Source organism: Pan troglodytes, chromosome 5 (genome assembly GCF_028858775.2).
Source record: "Pan troglodytes isolate AG18354 chromosome 5, NHGRI_mPanTro3-v2.0_pri, whole genome shotgun sequence".
Classification (NCBI taxonomy): domain Eukaryota; kingdom Metazoa; phylum Chordata; class Mammalia; order Primates; family Hominidae; genus Pan; species Pan troglodytes.
Window position 1 is genome coordinate 91961322 of NC_072403.2, and position 13113 is coordinate 91974434.

Here is a 13113-nt window from a genome sequence, read left to right on the forward strand (position 1 = left end):
AAAAAAGAGCCTGCATTGCCAAGTCAATCCTAAGCCAAAAGAAATCACACTACCTGACTTCAAACTATACTACAAGGCTACAGTAACCAAAACAGCATGGTACTGCTACCAAAACAGAGATATAGACCAATGGAACAGAACAGAGCCCTCAGAAATAATACCACACATCTACAACTATCTGATCTTCGACAAACCTGAGAAAAACAAGCAATGGGGAAAGGATTCCCTATTTAACAAATGGTGCTGGGAAAACTGGCTAGCCATATGGAGAAAGCTGAAACTGGTTCCCTTCCTTACAACTTATGCAAAAATCAATTCAAGGTGGATTAAAGACTTAAATGTTAGACCTAAAACCATAAAAACCCTAGAAGAAAACCTAGGCAATACCATTCAGGACATAGGCATGGGCAAGGACTTCATGTCTGAAACACCAAAAGCAATGGCAATAAAAAGCCAAAATTGACAAATGGGATCTAATTCAACTAAAGAGTTTCTGCACAGCAAAAGAAACTACCATCAGAGTGAACAGGCAACCTACAGAATGGGAGAAAATTTTTGCTATCTACTCATCTGACAAAGGGCTCATATCCAGAATCTACAAAGAACTCAAACAAATTTATAAGAAAAAAACAAACAACCCCATCAACAAGTGGTCGAAGGCTATGAACAGACACTTCTCAAAAGAAGACATTTATGCAGCCAACAGACACATGAAAAAATGCCCATCATCACTGGCCATCAGAGAAATGCAAATCAAAACCACAATGAGATACCATCTCACACCAGTTAGAATGGCGATCATTAAAAAGTCAGGAAACAACAGGTGCTGGAGAGGATGTGGAGAAAGAGGAACACTTTTACACTGTTGGTGGGACTGTAAACTAGTTCAACCATTGTGGAAGTCAGTGTGGCGATTCCTCAGGGATCTAGAACTGGAAATACCATTTGACCCAGCCATCCCATTACTGGGTATATACCCAAAGGATTATAAATCATGCTGCTGTAAAGACACATGCACATGTATGTTTATTGTGGCACTATTCACAATAGCAAAGACTTGGAACCAACCCAAATGTCCAACAATGATAGACCAGATTACGAAAATGTGGCACATATGCACCATGGAATCCTATGCAGCCCTAAAAAATGATGAGTTCATGTCCTTTGTAGGGACATGGATGAAGCTGGAAACCATCATTCTCCGCAAACTATCGTTAGGGCAAAAAACCAAACACCACATGTTCTCACTCATAGGTGGGAATTGAAAAATGAGAACACTTGGACACAGGAAGGGGAACATCACACACCAGGGCCTGTTGTGGGGTGGGTGGGGGGAGGGATAGCATTAGGAGATATACCTAATGTAAATGACGAGTTAATGGGTACAGCACCCCAACATGGAACATGTATACATATGTAACAAACCTGCACGTTGTGCACATGTACCCTAGAACTTAAAGTATAATAATAATAATAAAAGTTTCCAAACTAAATAATAGTTAAAACACAACATACTAAGATGTATGGGATGCAATTAAAGCAAGCTTTACAGGAAAATAAATACTTTAATTAGAAGAAGAAATTGCAATCAATGTTCTAAGCTCCTAATTTAAAGAGCTGGAAGAAAACAGTAAATTAGAATAAAAGTAAACAGAAGAAATAAAATAATGCAGATAAGAGCAGAAATAAAGGAAAATAGAAAACTGACAGTTGAGCAATTCAGCAAAGCCGTCATTTGGTTCTTTGAAAATAGTAAGAAAATTTATAAATCCTGACATATTCTAATAAAGAAAAAAATAGAGAATAAAAGGATATTATTACAGAATCTATAGGCATTAAAAGGATAATAAGGAAGTATTATAAACAGTTTTATGCTAGAAGATTTGATGAATTAGGTGTAATAGACCAATTCCTTAGAAAATACAACTTATCAAAACTGAAACAAGAAGAAATGTAAAATTTGAATAGCCTTGAAAGAAATTAAGTTTATAATTTCTTAATCTTCTAACAAATAGCTCTATGCTTAGACAGCTTCATTGCCAAATCCTATGAAATATTTAAGGAAGAAATATTACCAGTGTTACACTCAAACTCTTTCAGAATAAAGAGAAGGTAACTCTTCTCAATTCATTTTATGATGTCACCATAAATCTGATACCAAAACCTACCGAGGACTTTTCAAGAAAAGTAAATTATAGTCTAATATTCCTCATTAACATACATGCACAAATCCTTTAGAAATGTATCAAATAAAATTCAACAAGATATAAAGAGGATAATACATCTTTCTTGTGCATGTACCCAATACCAGTGTCAAAATATGTGAGGCAAAACCTGATAGAGTTGTGAAGAAAAATAAACAACTTCGGTATTAGAGACTTCAATACTAATTTCAGTAATTGATAGGTCAAGCATTCAGAAAATCAGTAAGAGTGTAGTTGATCTAAAGAACACTCTCAGTTACCTTGATCTGACGGACATAAAATATTTCAACCAACAACAGCTGAATACACTGCTTTCTCAAGCTCATGTGGAACATTCACCAAGATAGACCACATTCTGGACTATAAACATACCTTAACAAATCTAAAAGAATAGAAATCATACAAAGTATGTCCTCAGACCACAATACAATTAAATTAGAAATCAACAATGGAAAGATAATTGGGAAAACCAGAAACGTTTGGAGATTAAACAACATATTTCTAAACAACATGTGGGTCAAAGAGAAGTCTCAAGAGAAATTTTAAAATATTTTGAACTAAAAATAAAAATGCAACTTATCAAAGTTTGTGGGATGCAGCAAAAGCAGTGAGGTTTCCATAGTATTAAAAGTAACATGTTAGAAAAGAAAAAAAGGTGGAAAATTATTAAGCTTCACCTTAGGAAACTGGAGAAAGAAGAGCAGTGTAAATCCAAAGGAAGCAGAAGAAAAGAAATAATAAAAATCAGAGCAGAAATCAGTGAAACTGAAAACTGGAAAACAACAGAGAAAGTCAATATAACCAAAAGCTGCTTCTTTGAAAACATCAATAAAATTGAAATCTCTATCTAGGCTAAGAAAAAAAGAAAGAAGATGCAAATTACTAACATCAGAAATGAAAGAATGGCCATCACTACTGCTCCCATGAATGTTAAAAGAATAATATATGAATGCTCTGAACAAATTTATGCCCACCAATATAATAAAGTAGGTAAAATGGGCTAATTTCCTAAAATATACTTATTACCAAAATTCATACAAGGAAGATTAGAAAATATGAATAGAATTATATCTATTAAAGAAACTGAATCCATAATTCATTAACTTCTAAAATGTAATGCACCTCGTCCAGATGGTTTCATTTGTGAATTCTACCAATATTTAAGGAAGAAAGGATACAAATTCTCACAATCTCTTCCAGAAAATAGAAGTACAGAGAACACTTTCTCATTTCATGAGGCCACTATTACTCCAATACCAAAATCAGATAAAGATATTATAAGAAAGGAAAACTACACACTAAAATCTCTCATAAAATAAATGTTAAAATCCTCAATAAAATATACCAAATTGAATTCAATAATGTATAAAAATAATTAAACATCAAGACCAAGTGGGATTTATTCTAGTTATCCAAGGCTGGTTCAAAAATCATTCCAAATAATTCAAAAATCAACATTTAAAAGTCAGTCAGTATAATCCATCACATCAACAGGCTAAAGAAGAAAAATATGATCTTATCAACTGATGCAGAAAAATCATTTGCCAAAAATGTAACACCCATTCATAATACAAACTCTCAGCACACAAAGGATAAAGGGAACTTTTGTAACTTGATAAAGAATATCTAAAATTGGCCTACAGCAGACATCAGTCTTAAGATGACTAACTGAACATTTTCTCTTTAAAATTATAAATAAGGCAAAGTTACCCTGCCCCACCACTCCTAGTTAGCATCATACTGGAATTCCTAACAAGTGCAATAAGATAAGAAAAGGAAATAAGTGTATTTAGACTGGAAAGGAAAAAATATAACTGTCTTTATTCACAGATAACATGATTATCTATGTGGAAAATCCCAAAGGGTTATCAACAACAAAACTCCTAGAACTAATAAGAGACCGTAGGAAGTTTACAGGATACAAGGATAATATCCAAAAGTTAATTGCTTTATCAATAATGAACAACTTGAAATGGAAATTTAAAAAGCAATACTATTTACAATAGCACCAAAGAAAATGAAATACTTAGGTATAAATCTAGCAAATTATGCACAGAATCCATATGTGAAAATCTGTAAAACTCTAATGAAATAAATCAAAGGAGATATAAATAAATGGAGAGATATGATATTCTATGTGCACTGATTAGAAGACTAAATATTGTTAACATGCCAATTCTTCCCAATTTGGTGTACACATTCAATGCAATCTCAATAAAATTCCAGCAAGCTATTTTGTAAATATCAACTAACTGATTATAAAGTTCATATGAAAATGTAAGAGACTTAGAATAGCTAACACAATACCAAAGAAGAACACAGTTGGAGAATTCACACTACTTGATTTCAAGACTTAATATAAAGCTACAGTAGTTAAGACCTTGTTATACTGGGGAAAGAATAGACACATAGAACGATGGAAAGAATGTAGAGGCCAGAAATTGACCAACACATATGTAGTCAACTTATCTTTGACAAAGAAGCAAAGAAAATTCAATGGAGAAAGAAGAGCCTTTTCAACAAATAGTCTAGAACAATTAGATGTCCATGCAAATACAAAGAAAACAAAACAAAACCTAGAGAGAAAAATTACATCTTTCACAAAAATTAACTCAAATTGCATATGGACCTAAATGTAGGATGCAAAACATAAAACTTCTGTATGAAAATATCAGCAAAAATCTAGGTGACCTTCATTATAGTGATGAGTGTTTAGATACAACATCAAAAGCACAATCTATGAAAGAAAAAAAATTGATGTCATTAAAATTAAAAACTTCTGCTCTGTGAAAGACTATTTATTTGCAGAATTAAAAGACAAACTACAGAATGAAGAAAATATTTGCAAACACATATCTGATAAAGGGCTTGTATCCAAAATATACAAAGAACTCTTAAAACTCAACAATAACAACAACAGTAAAACAACTCGATTGAAAAAATAATCAAAAGATCTGGACACCTCATCAAAGAAGATCTGCAGATGGGAAATAAGGATATGAGATGCTCAACATCATTTGTCATTAAGAACTGCAAATTAAAATAACAATGACATACCACTACACATTTATGAGAATGGCTAAATTTCAAAAGAAAACCTAACAATTCAGAAATCATGCTCCTATTTATTTACCCAACTGATTTGAAAATGTATATCCATACCAAAACCTCCACATGGTTCTTCTCACCATTTTGTAGTCTGTGGAGGCCTACTGGGAAAAGGACTTCTAAAAGATAAATCTGTTTGGAAGGCTGTTTTCCAAGGCCTCTTTTGATGGCTGTAAGTGGGATCTCTGGAACCAAAGGGAGCACATGGCTCTTCTTAAAATTGAAGGTATTTGTGTCCAAGATGAAACTGAATTCTGTTTGGCCAAGAGATGTGCTTCTGTGTACGAAGCAAAGAACACAGTGACTTCTGCCAGCAAACCAAACAAAACCAGAGTAATCTGGAAAAGGTAACTTGTGCCCATGAAAAAAGTGACATTGTTAATAATAAATTCCAAAACAACTTTCCTGCTAAGGCCATTGAACACAAAATCAATGTGATACTTTTAGGTAATTAGATAGATATTAGCAGCTGGGAGGGGGTAAGAAAAGAGAACCAAAAGGCTGTCACTAAGGCAGCCCATGGCCCACCTGAGTTCAGCCCCAGAACTGCCGTAACTCCACCCTAACAGTTGGAGTTTGTGGTAAAGTCTGTGGGCCAACACATCCTGGAGAAGGAGAAAGTAGGGCACAGGTGGAAATTACTTAAAGTGGCACATGCCCAGTAACATAGAGCTGTGTCCTCAAGTTCACCCCATGCTCATTATACCATCATTATAATAAAATTTACATGTGTTTTTACAGCCGCCCACCATGGGCTTTTGTTAACAAAATATGAGTAAGAGCATGCACAATTTAATTTTAGCTACATGTCCATATACTGCCAATCAAATGACATCATCTTGTTACTCAGACAGAGGCCAAACCCTAACTCCTTCCCACAAAAGCTGCATCAAAGCCCTCTGAGTTTTGTAAAAAGGGGCTGATTTCACTTCGCAGAAATCAGCCCACTCTCTCTCTGAGAGTCTATTACTGTTCTTCAGTAAACTCTGCTTTGAGCTTGCATTTTGGTGTTAGTTTGCAATTCTTTGCTCAGTATCACAGGAACCAAGATTACCGGTCCAGAGCTCCAGCTCTGTTGATCTTCTAGGTTAAAGAATCCATTCCAACACAGAATTCCCAGTAACAATACTGTACCCCTCAAGGACTTAAACTAATGAAAAGTAAATAAATAAGTGGATTTGTTCTCTTGTAAAACAAAACAAAATAAAAAATTCTGCACAGAGATGTTTATACCAGCTTTCTTCATAATCACCAAAAATTGGAAGAAACCAAGATGTCCTTTAATAAGTGAATGGATAAAATAATTTTGGCACATCCATACAGTGGGATATTATTCAGCAATAAAAAGAAATGAGCTGTCAAGCCATAAAAAGACATGAATAAAACTTAAATGCATAAATGAATATTGCTAAGTGAAAGAAACTAGTCTAAAAAGGCTACATAATATGTGATTCTAATTATCTAACATTTCTAAAAAGGCAAAGCTCTAGAGACAGTAAAAAGATTGGATACCTTCAGGTACTGGAAAACCTGAGGTTTTGGCACTGGATCAGAACCCCAGCATACTGCAATAGCCCTGTGGAAAAGTGGCCAGAGTCTTTGTTACATGGGTCCCTGATCTCACATTTCCTCAATGGACAGGTTCTCCTGGCCTGGGTCTCCAGCCACCCCACACTGGACTATCGAGCCAGTAGTAGCTCTTCAGCTTCCTGAGACAGAGCTCCCAATGGAAGGGGCAGATTGCCATCTTTGCTGTCTTCCAGCCCTCACCCTTGCTGTGTCCAGGCTCTGGAGCATCCATGAAACCAGGTGTTGGTCCAGACCCCCAGAGGAGCACCTACCTCATGTAAAAGTGTCTTGTCTGTTCTCCATGAAGGTCCTGGTCCTTACTTCTCACTGGGCAGGGCCGCCTGACCTGGGACTCCAGTACAACCACCATGCCGCCACCTGACTACTTCAATCAGGGATAGCCTAGCCATTAAAGGAACACATACAAGCAGAGATGAGAATGAACAAATGCAAGAACTCCAACAACTCAAATGACCAGGGTGTCTTATGTTCTCCAAATGACTACGCTAATTCTCCAACAAGGATTCTTAACTAGACTGAGTTGGCTGAAATGACAGAAATAGAATTCAGAATACAGATAGAAACAAAGATCATAAAGTCTCAGGGGAAAAGCAAAACCCAATTTAAGGAAACTAAGAATTACAAGAAAACAATACAGGAGCTGATAGACAAAATAACAGCTATAAAAAGGAACCTAATTGATCCAATAGAGCTGAAAAATACACTACAAGAATTTCACCATGCAGTTGTAAGTATTAACAGCAGTAGACCAAGCTGAGGAAAGAATCTTGGAACTTGAAGATTGACTCTCTCGAATAAGACAGTCAGACAAAAATAAAGAAAAAAGAATGAAAGGGAATGAACAAACCCTCTGAGAAATATGGGACTAGGTAAAGAGGCCAAATCTACAAATCACTGGCATCACTGAAAGAGACGACGAAAAAGCAAACAACTTGGAAAACATATTTCAGGATATTGTCCATGAAAATTTCCACAACCTCATTAGGCCAACAGCCAAATTCAGGAAATACAGAGAACACCTGCAAGATTCTACACAATAAGATCATCCCAAGACACATAATCATCAGATTTTCCAAAGATAAAATAAAAGAAAGAATGTTAATCAGGAAATACAGCAAACTCCTGCAAGATTCTACACAAGAGGATCATCCCAAGACACATAATCATCAAATTTTCCAAGGATAAAATAAAAGAAAGAATGTTAAAGGCAGCCAGCAAGAAAGGGCATGTCACCTGCAAAGAAAACCCCATCAGGCTAACAGCGGACCTCTCCGCAGAAATCCTATGAGCCAGAAGCGATTGGGGGCCTATATTCAACATTCTTAAAGAAAAATATCTTCAAACAAGAATTTTATATGCAACAAAACTAAGCTTTGTTAGTGAAGGAGAAATATGATCCTTTTCAGGTAAGCAAATACTGAAGGATTTTATTACCATCAGCCCTGTCTTACAAGAGCTCTTTAAAGGAGCTCTGAATATGGAACGGAAAGACTATTATCAGCCAATACAAAAACACACTTAAGACCAGTGATACTATAAAGCAACCACAGACCAGTGCTACTATAAAATAACCACATAAACAAGCCAGCATAATAACCAGCTAACAACACAATGACAGGATCAAGTCCATACATATCAATACCAACTTTGAATTTAAACAGGCTAAATGCCTCATTTAAAAGGCACAGAGTGGCAATTTGGATAAAAAAGCAAGACTCGGTGGTATGCTGTCTTCAAGAGACCACACACAATAACACCCATAGGCTCAAAATAAAGGGATGGAGAAAAAGCTACCAAGCAAATGGAAATCAGAAAAAAAGCAGGAGTTACAATTCTAATTTCAGACAAAACAGACTTTAAACCACCAAAGATCAAAAAGGATGAAGGGTATTATATAATGGTAAAGGGTTCAATTCAACAAGAAGACCTCACTATCCTAAGTGTATACACACCCAACACAGAACACTTACTTTCAAAAAGCAAGTTCTTAGAGGCCTACAAAGAAACTTAGACTTTCACACAATTAATAGTGACAGACTTCAACACTCCATTGACAGTATAAGACAGATCATCAAGGCAGAAAATTAATAAAGATATTCAGGACCTGAACTCAATATTGGACCAAATGGATCTGATAGACTTCTACAGAAGTCTCCAGCCCCAAACAACAGAATAGGCATTCCTCTTTTTGCCACATGGCACATACTCTAAAATCAATCACATAATTGGACATGAGACAATCCTCAGCAAATACAAAACAACTGAAATCATATCAAATGCACTCACAGACCACAGCACAGTAAAAATAAAAATCAAGACAAAAAAATTGCTCAAAACCATGTAATTATATGGAAATTAAACAATCTTCTCTTGAATGACTTCTGGGTAAATAATGAAATTAAGGCAGAGATCTGTAAGTTTTTTGAAACTGATGAGAACAAAGATACAATATGCCAGAATCTCTGAGATGCAGCTAAGGCAGTGTTAAGAAGAAAATTCATAATATGAAATGCCCACATCAAAAAGGGATAACGATCTCCAATTAATAACCTAACATCAAAGAACTGGAGAAGCAAGAGCAAACCAACCCCAAAGCTAGCAGAAGACAAGAAATAACCAAAATCAGAGCTGAATTCAAAGAGATCCAGATACAAAAAAATTCAAAACATCAACGGATCCAGTAATTGGTTTGTTTAAAAAATTGAAAAGATAGATAGGCTGCTAGCTAGACTAATAAAAAAAAAAAGGAGAGAAGATCCAAATAAACACAATCAGAAATGACAAATGGGATGTTACCACTGACTCCGCAGAAATACAAAGAACCATCAGAGACTACTACGAACACCTCCATGCACACAAAGTAGAAAACCTGGAAGAGATGGATAAATTCCTGAACACATACAACCTTCCAAGACTGAACCAGAAAGAAATTGATTTTCTGGACAGACCAATAACAAGCTCTGTAACTGAATCAGTAATAAATAGCCTACCAACAAATAGAAGCCCAGGACCAGACAGATTCACAGGCATATTCTACTAGATGTACAAAGAAGAGGTGGTATCATTCCTATTGAAACTATGCCAAAAAATTGAGGAGAAGGGACTCTTCCCAAACTCATTCTATGAGGTCAGCATTAACCTGATACCAAAACTTGGCAGAGACACAACAAAAAAAGAAAACTTCAGGCCAATATCCTTGAGGAACACTGATGCAAAAATCCTCAACAAAATACTTGCAAACTGAATCCAGCATCACAATTGTACTACAGGGCTACAGTAAACAAAACAGCATGGCACTGGTACAAAAACAGACACATAGACCAATGAAACAGAATAGAGAGCCCATAAATAAGGCCACACACCTACAATCATCTGATCTTTGACAAAGCTGACAAAAACAAGCAATGGAGAAAGGACTCCCTATTCAATAATTAATGCTGGGATAATTGGCTAGCCATATGTAGAAGATTGAAACTGGATCCCTTTCTTATACCACATACAAAAACCAACTCAAGATAGATTAAAGATTTAAATGTAAAACCCGAAACTATAAAAACCCTGTAAGATAACCTAGACAATACCATTCTGGACATAGAAACTGCCAAAGATTACATGACAAAGATGCCAAAAGCAATTGCAACGAATGCAAAAATTGACAAATGGGATGTAATTAAACTTAAGACCTTCTGCACAGCAAAAGAAACTATCAACAGAATAAATGGACAACCTACAGAATGGGAGAAAATATTAACAAACTATGCATCTGACAAAGGTCTAATATCCCACATCTATAAGGCACTTAAACAAATTTACAAGAAAAAACCAAGCCCTTTAAAAATTGGGCAAAGAACATAAACAGACACTTTTCAAAGAAGACATACATGTGGTCAATAAGCATATGAAAAAAATGCAATATCACCAAGCATTAGAGATATGCAAATCAAAACCACAATGACATACCATCTCACACCAGTCAGAATGGCTATTGGTAAAAAGTCAAAAAATAACAGATGCTGGTGAGGTTGCAGAGAAAATGGAATGTTTATACACTGTTAGTTGGAGTGTAAATTAGTTTGACCATTGTGGAAAGCAGTGTGGCAATTCCTCAAAGAGCTAAAAACAGAACTACCATTCAACCCAGCAATCCCAATGCTGAGTATATACCCAAAGGAATGTAAATAATTCTACCATGAAGACACGTGCACACACATGTTCATTACAGCACTATTTATAATAGCAAAGACATGGAATCAACCTAAATGCCCATCAGTGGTAGAATGGGTAAAGAAAATGTGGTACACATATGCTATGGAATACTACACAACCATGAAAAATAACAAGATCATGTTCTTTGCAGGAACATCGATGAAACTGGAGGCCATCATCCTTAACAAACTAACACAGGAACAGAACTGCATGTTCTCACTTATAAGTGGGAGCTAAATGATGAGAAAACGTGGACACAAAGTGGAGAACAACACACTGGGTTCTACTTGAAGTTGAAGGTGGGAGGAGGGAGAGGAACAGAAAAAAGCAACCAATGGGTACGAGGCTTAGTATTTGGGTTATGAAATGGTCTGTACAGCAAATGATGTGAGTTTGCCTATGTGACAGGCCTGCGCATGTACCCCTAAACCTGTAGTAAAAGTTAAAAATAATAAATAAATAATATAAAAATAAGTAAATAAAAATAAAAATTAAAAAGAGCAAGAAAGCCTTGCTAGATTATATGGATGTTTCATTTATATTTCTCTTCCCTTATTCATATGGTCTTCCTATCAGTGGAAACTATGGAGAGTCATCCCTTCCTGCAGCATATGCATAGGACTGCACAAACTAGACTAAAAAACATGATAGTGGGCCTGTGGAGATCAGTTTTACTGTTTCTTCCTGTAAGTCTCATGATAGAATCAATGGAGTAAAGGTACAGCATAATGAGGGCTATAAATCATAAAATAAAGAGGATATATAGAAATTTGAAAAATCTGCAAGCTTTCTCCTTTTATATGTGGATTTTGGTTAATCCTGATTCCTTTCTTTAAAAAGAAAAAAAAAAGATTTGTGGTTGCCAGGGGCTAAAGGGGAGGGGAGAAAATTGAATATGTGAAGTATAGTGGATTTTGTTTGGGTGGTGATAATATTCTGTATGATACTGTAATGGTGGATAAATAACACTATGCTTTTTTTTTTTTTTTGACGGAGTTTTGCTCTGTCACCCAAGCTGGAGTGCTATGGCACAATCTCGGCTCACTGCAACCTCCGCCTCCTGGGTTCAAGCAATTCTCTTCCCTCAGCCTCCTGAGTAGCTGGGACTACAGGCATGCACCACTGCGCCCAGCTTTTGTGTGTGTGTGTTTTTTTTTAGTAGAAACGGGGTTTCACCATGCTGGTCAGGTTGGTCTTGAACTCCTGACCTCAAATGATCCACCCCCCTCTCCGCTTCCCAAAGTGCTGGGATTACAGGCATGAGCCACCGTGCCCTGCCGACACTATGCATTTCTCACAACCCATAGGACTTTACAGCAAAGAGTAAACCTTAATGTATGCAAAATTTCCAAAATTATTTTGGAATTTGGAGGGTTCCAGGATGAAATATAGACTGTGACAATATAATCTAATTGTATTTCAAAATGTATAGAACAACCTCACCGAAAGGTGTTGGGATAAAATTTGCTGACCTAAGTCCATTTGAAAATGAGTAATCTGTAAGACTAAAAGAGAAAGGAGCAGCACATAGGTAATGTACTGTAGTTGATATAGTTATTTCCTACAGTGTTATGAGTCAACAATTCTGATACTGCTGTGTATGTGTACTAGAATTGAACAATTAAGTAAATGAACGGCAAATAGTGGAAGCCAGGTTTCTTACTATTAAAGTGTAAATTTATAGGTAAGCAAAGGGAGGAGGCTAGGATGATCCCTATTGTAGTAGATTAGAGTTGGACACACCAGCATAAACTCCCGTTTGGCTTAATATAGATGCAAAGAGTTTTACATGTAGATATGTTTACAGATGTTCCTGAACTTTGATATTCAGATAATCCCATCATAAATTAAAAATATTGTAAGTCAAAGGTGCATTTTCGACTAAGGTATTTTCAGCTTATAATGGGTTTATCCAGATATAGCCCCACTGTAAGTTGGGGAGCATACTGAATGTGCATGATTTTTTGCACCATGATATAGTTAAAAAATCATCATAAGTCAGGGA